A 6,463-nucleotide genomic window follows, 5' to 3' on the forward strand; every position below is an offset into this window, starting at 1 on the left:
TTTTCCAATGGATGCTCTTTATTTCTATTTCTTGCCTTATTTCACTGATCAAAGCATCCAGTGCAACATTGAATAGAAGCATTGAAAACCGGCATCTTTGTCTTGCTCTTGATCTTAAATCAAGAAATTATTTATGCCTTTTGCCGTTAAGTATAATTTTAGCTGTAGTGTTTACAGATGCTCTCTATCAGGTTAGGGACTCCCTTTGATTCCTACTTAGCTGAGAGTTTTTATGAGACATGGATGTTAGATGTTGTCAATACTTTTTCTACATCTATTGAGATGATCATATGGTTTTTGGTTTGTTAATATGGTGAATTACAGTGATTAATTTTCTAACGTCAATTCAACTTTGCATCCCTACAGTAAATCTCACATGGTCATGATGTATTACTCTTTTAATATATTGTTGGATTTGATTTGTTTAAAATTTTGTTTAGGGTTTTTGCATCTATGTTCATGAGGGACATTGATCTATAGTTTTCTTTTCTTATAATGTCTTTGTCTGGTTTTGATAGCAGGGTAATGCTGACATCATAGAATGAATTGGGAAGTACTCTCTCCAATATTCTGGAAGAGTTTGTGCAGCATTGGTGTTATGTCCTCCTTAAATATTTGGTAGAATTCACCCGTGAAACTATATGGGCTGGAGTTTTCTTTGTGAGATATTTTTAACTAAAAGTTCAATTTATTTAATAAATAAAGGGCCATTCAAGTTATCTATTTCTTCTTGAGTGAGTGTTGATTCTCTAAGAACCATTCACTGATTGTCTCGGTTTTACTGCCTCCTACTTCATTGATTTCCACACTAATTATTATTTCATTTCTTCTAAGCAGAAGATGTTTCTATGTTGAGTTTAATCTGTTTTTCTTTCCCTAGTTTCTTAAGATGGAAACTGAGGCAACTGATTTCAGACTTTTCTTCTTTTCTAATACAGGCATTTAGTGCTACAAATTTCCTCTAAGTACTACTTAAGCAGCATGTCACAAATTTTGATACGTTGTGTTTTTATTTTCATTCAGTTCAAAACACCTTCTAATTTTCCACGTTGATTTCTTCTTTGGACCATGGGTTTTGTAGAAGTGCGTTGTTTAGTTTCCAAATATTTGTAGATTTTCTAGAAATCTTTGTTATTGATTCCTACTGAACCAAATCTGGCATCTGTACCCCGAGACCGAATTAAATCTCAGAGACAGAGTTTTTGGTAAAGTAGAAAATGACAGCTTTATTGTTTTGCCAGGCAAAGGGGGCCACAGTGGGCTAATGCCCTCAGAACTGTGTGTCCCAATCTGGAAGCGGTAGTGAGGACTTTTATCCTAATGCTTCACAGAGGGCATGATCAGCTCGTGGACATTCTTCTGACTGGTTGATGGTGAGGTAAGTGGGAGTCAGTATCATTAACCTTCTTGTTCCAAGCGGTCTGGGGTCTACGTGCTTGTGGGCAGCATATAGTTAACTTCTTCCACTTGGTGGGGGTTTCAGTATCTGCAAAACAGCTCAAAGATATTGTTATGTGTATCCCTTGAGGGGGAACCAGGACCCTGCCCCAAGCCTGCACTATTGTTTCTTTCTTTTTTTTTTTAAAAACATCTTTATTGGAGTATAATTGCTTTACAATGGTGTGTTAGTTTCTGCTTTATAACAAAGTGAATCAGTTATACATATACATATGTTCTCATATGTCTTCCCTCTTGCGTCTCCCTCCCTCCCACCCTCCCTATCCCACCCCTCTAGGTGGCCACAAAGCACCGAGCTGATCTCCCTGTGCTACGTGGCTGCTTCCCACTAGCTATAAATTTTACATTTGGTAGTGTATATATGTCCATGCCACTCTCTCACCCTGTCACATCTTACCCCTCCCCCTCCCCATATCCTCAAGTCCATTCTCTAGTAGGTCTGTGTCTTTATTCCCGTCTTGCCACTAGGTTCTCCATGACCTTTTTTTTTTTTTTCCTTAGATTCCATATATATGTGTTAGCATACTGTATTTGTTTTTCTCTTTCTGACTTACTTCACTCTGTATGACAGACTCTAACTCCATCCACCTCACTACAAATACCTCCATTTCGTTTCTTTTTATGGCTGAGTAATATTCCATTGTATATATGTGCCACATCTTCTTTATCCATTCATCCGATGATGGACACTTAGGTTGCTTCCATGTCCTGGCTATTGTAAATAGACCTGCAATGAACATTGTGGTACATGACTCTTTTTGAATTATGGTTTTCTTAGGGTATATGCCCAGTAGTGGGATTGCTGGGTCGTATGGTAGTTCTATTTTTAGTTTTTTAAGGAACCTCCATACTGTTCTCCACAGTGGCTGTATCAATTTACACTCCCACCAACAGTGCAAGAGTGTTCCCTTTTCTCCACACCCTCTCCAGCATTTATTGTTTGTAGATTTTTTGATGATGGCCATTCTGACTGGTGTGAGATGATATCTCATTGTGGTTTTGATTTGCATTTCTCTAATGATTAATGATGTTGAGCATTCTTTCATGTGTCTGTTGGCAATCTGTATATCTTCTTTGGAGAAATGTCTATTTAGGTCTTCTGCCCATTTTTGGATTGGGTTGTTTGTTTTTTGTTATTGAGCTGCATGAGCTGCTTGTAAATCTTGGAGATTAATCCTTTGTCAGTTGCTTCATTTGCAAATATTTTCTCCCATTCTGAGGGTTGTCTTTTGGTCTTGTTTATGGTTTCCTTTGCTGTGCAAAAGCTTTTAAGTTTCATTAGGTCCCATTTGTTTATTTGTGTTTTTATTTCCGTTTCTCTAAGAGCTGGGTCAAAAAGGATCTTGCTGTGATTTATGTCATAGAATGTTCTGCCTATGTTTTCCTCTAAGAGTTTGATAGTGTCTGGCCTTACACTTAGGTCTTTAATCCATTTTGAGTTTATTTTTGTGTATGGTGTCAGGGAGTGTTCTAATTTCATACTTTTACTTGTAGCTGTCCAATTTTCCCAGCACCACTTATTGAAGAGGCTGTCTTTTCTCCGCTGTATATTCTTGCCTCCTTTATCAAAGATAAGGTGACCACATGTGTGTGGGTTTATCTCTGAGCTTTCTATCCTGTTCCATTGATCTATGTTTCTGTTTTTGTGCCAGTACCAAACTGTCTTGATTACTGTAGCTTTGTAATATAGTCTGAAGTCAGGGAGCCTGATTCCTCCAGCTCCATTTTTCGTTCTCAAGATTGCTTTGGCTATTCAGGGTCTTTTGTGTTTCCATACAAATTGTGAAATTTTTTGTTCTAGTTCTGTGAAAAATGCCAGTGGTAGTTTGATAGGGATTGCATTGAATCTGTAGATTGCTTTGGGTAGTAGAGTCATTTTCACAATGTTGATTCTTCCAATCCAAGAACATGGTATATCTCTCCATCTGTTGGTATCATCTTTAATTTCTTTCATCAGTGTCTTATAATTTTCTGCATACAGGTCTTTTGTCTCCTAAGGTAGGTTTATTCCTAGGTATTTTATTCTTTTTGTTGCAATGGTAAACGGGAGTGTTTTCTTAATTTCACTTTCAGATTTTTCATCATTAGTGTATAGGAATGCAAGAGATTTCTGTGCAGGCCAATATCACTGATGAACATAGATGCAAAAATCCTCAACAAAATACTAGCAAACAGAATCCAACAGCACACTAAAAGGATCATACACCATGATCAAGTGGGGTTTATTCCAGGAATGCAAGGATTCTTCAATATACGCAAATCAATCAACGTGATACATCATATTAACAAATTGAAGGAGAAAAACCATATGATCATCTCAATAGATGCAGAGAAAGCTTTTGACAAAATTCAACACCCATTTATGATAAAAGCCCTGCAGAAAGTAGGCATAGAGGGAACTTTCCTCAACATAATAAAGGCCATATATGACAAACCCACAGCCAACATTGTCCTCAATGGTGAAAAACTGAAACCATTTCCACTAAGATCAGGAACAAGACAAGGTTGCCCACTCTCACCACTATTTTTCAACATAGTTTTGGAAGTGTTAGCCACAGCACTCAGAGAAGAAAAAGAAATAAAAGGAATCCAAATCGGAAAAGAAGAAGTAAAGCTGTCACTGTTTGCAGATGACATGATACTATACATAGAGAATCCTAAAGATGCTACCAGAAAACTACTAGAGCTAATCAATGAATTTGGTAAAGTAGCAGGATGCACTATTGTTTCTTGACTGTTCCTCCCTTGTCTCCTCATCCCCTCCCTTACTTAATTAGCAATAGTTTGAACCTGCCGGTTGGAACTCAGGGAAGGTCATGGAGGCTGAATGAAGCCTATTTCCTATAATCAAGAAATGAGGGACACAGAAAGGCTCTTGTGCCCAGGAACCCCACAGGGTCCTCCTCGGTTTCATTACTTTAATTTCATCATGGTCATATACTCTGTGTGATTTGAATACTTTTCAATTTATGGAGATTTGTTTCATAGCCTGGAATATAGACTGTATTGGTCAAATGCTCCCTATGTACTTGAAAGAAATATTTTTTTCTGCTGTTGTGGGATGAATGTTCCATAAATGTCAATTAAGTCATGCTGCAAAACCAGGTCCCCCTAAAACAGAGTTCGCCTGCCAAGTTTATTATTAACTTCTCTATCCAAAACTTTATTCCCTTTCTTGGACCACCCTTTTCCCCTCAGAACTGAGGGATATCAAAGAAAAGGAGGGATTGAAACTGAGCAGAACCCTGCAGGGCCCTCCCAGTTAAAAAGCCTCTCTGTGTCCCCTGTTTCTTGTTTGTAGAAAAAGGCTTTAGTCTCCTAGGCCTTACCTGAGTTCCAAAGAGCAAGCATAAGCAGATACTAATTAAAGAAGTGAGGGAATACAGAAACAAAGGAAAAGTGGTTAAGCAAGAAAAGTAATGATAGCTTAAACAATAGCCAGAGATAAAACAGAGTCCTAGTTTCTCCTCAAGGGATATACAATCTTTGAGTTGTTCTGCAGAAACTAAGACTCTTGCCAAGGTGACAGATGGTGACTACATGCTGACCACAAGCACTTAGACCCTAGACTAGTTGGAACCAGAAGGCTGATGATTAAGATTCCTGAAACATCACCCTGTTACCGCACCACCAGGCAATCAGAAGAAAGTCATGCCCCCTGCAGCCCTCGCACCCAAATTTTTCCTTTAAAAACTCTTCCCTGAAAGCCATTGGGGAGTTTGGGTCTTTTGAGCATGAGCTGTCCTTTTTCCTTGCTTGGTGCCTGCAATGAATGCTGTACTTTCCTTCAATACAAACCGTTGTCAGTAAATTGGCTTTTCTGCATGGTGGGCAAGTGGACACAAGTTCAGTTTGGTAACCATTGTTTGACAGTGTTGTTGAAGTCTGCTATAGCCCTCTGGATTTTCTATTTGTTCTATGGATTAGAAAGAGAGGACTACTGATATCTCTGACTACAGTTGTAGATTTGTCTGTTTCTCTTTGGCGATCCCTCAGTTTTTGCTTCATGTATTTTGAAGGTCCTATGTACCAAGATGCTTCCCTGGGCCCCTCCCAGGGCAACCTCACCACCAACCCATCTACCCTTACCCAAGGTTAGCAACTGTAAGTGTAGTCAGAGTGTAGCAGACCCTCTGTGTGTATGGTTAAGAGCACTCCTGGACCAGCCTGCCAGACTCTCTGCAAGTCCCAAACTCCTTGCTTGCTGTCTCCCAGGGAAACAGACTGGGACGGGCCTTGGAAGACGGAGCCCCAGGAATGGGCAGGGTGGGAAAGAGGTCTTTCCCCTCCTCCAATAGGTGTCACCTCAGGCCCAGAGCCAGAAGCTAATGGAGGAGGTAGGGGCAGAAAGGCCAGGCCTGAATCATCTGTGAGGCAATGTGAGTGGCAGTGGGCCTGTGGGATCGGATTCCACACCATCTTGAGGTTTGGCAGCATAAGATAAATGGAACCAACCCAGCTCCTCCAAGTTCTGTGATCCACCTTTTTTCTGAGGGACAGACAGGACTCGATATCAGAGCACCTCAGGTGTCTCTGCCTCACAACCAGATTGCCCAAGACCACCAGATTCCCTCAGCAGCCTTGGGGGATGTGGGGGCCAGTGAGGGTGACTGTTGGAAGGATTATGGGTTGGAGTTCTGTGCCTCTCCCACCCCCACTGTTTCCCAAGGTTTGTTTCCCCTGGGGTCAAAATAGTCAAAGGACCTTAATATCTCGGCCTTAAGATATTTGCAACACAGACAAACTCTTCAAAAAGCTCTTATTCAGAATAGTACAGAACTCCTACAAGTCATTGACAGGCAACCTAGGAACAGACACTTCCCAAACAAGATATGAAAATTGCCCATAAACACATGAAAAGTGAGGAAGGCCCAGGTGGGGGCCTGGCCCTGAGAAACGTCCCTGAGGCTCACTGCTCACAATGTCTGCACCACTGGGCCACATTTTCCACAGCAGCCCTTCACAAGGAAGGCTCTTCTAGTAAGAGGGCTAAACCCAGGGACAA

This window comes from Eschrichtius robustus, chromosome 3 (assembly GCF_028021215.1).
Source record: "Eschrichtius robustus isolate mEscRob2 chromosome 3, mEscRob2.pri, whole genome shotgun sequence".
In the NCBI taxonomy this organism is placed as follows: Eukaryota; Metazoa; Chordata; class Mammalia; order Artiodactyla; family Eschrichtiidae; genus Eschrichtius; species Eschrichtius robustus.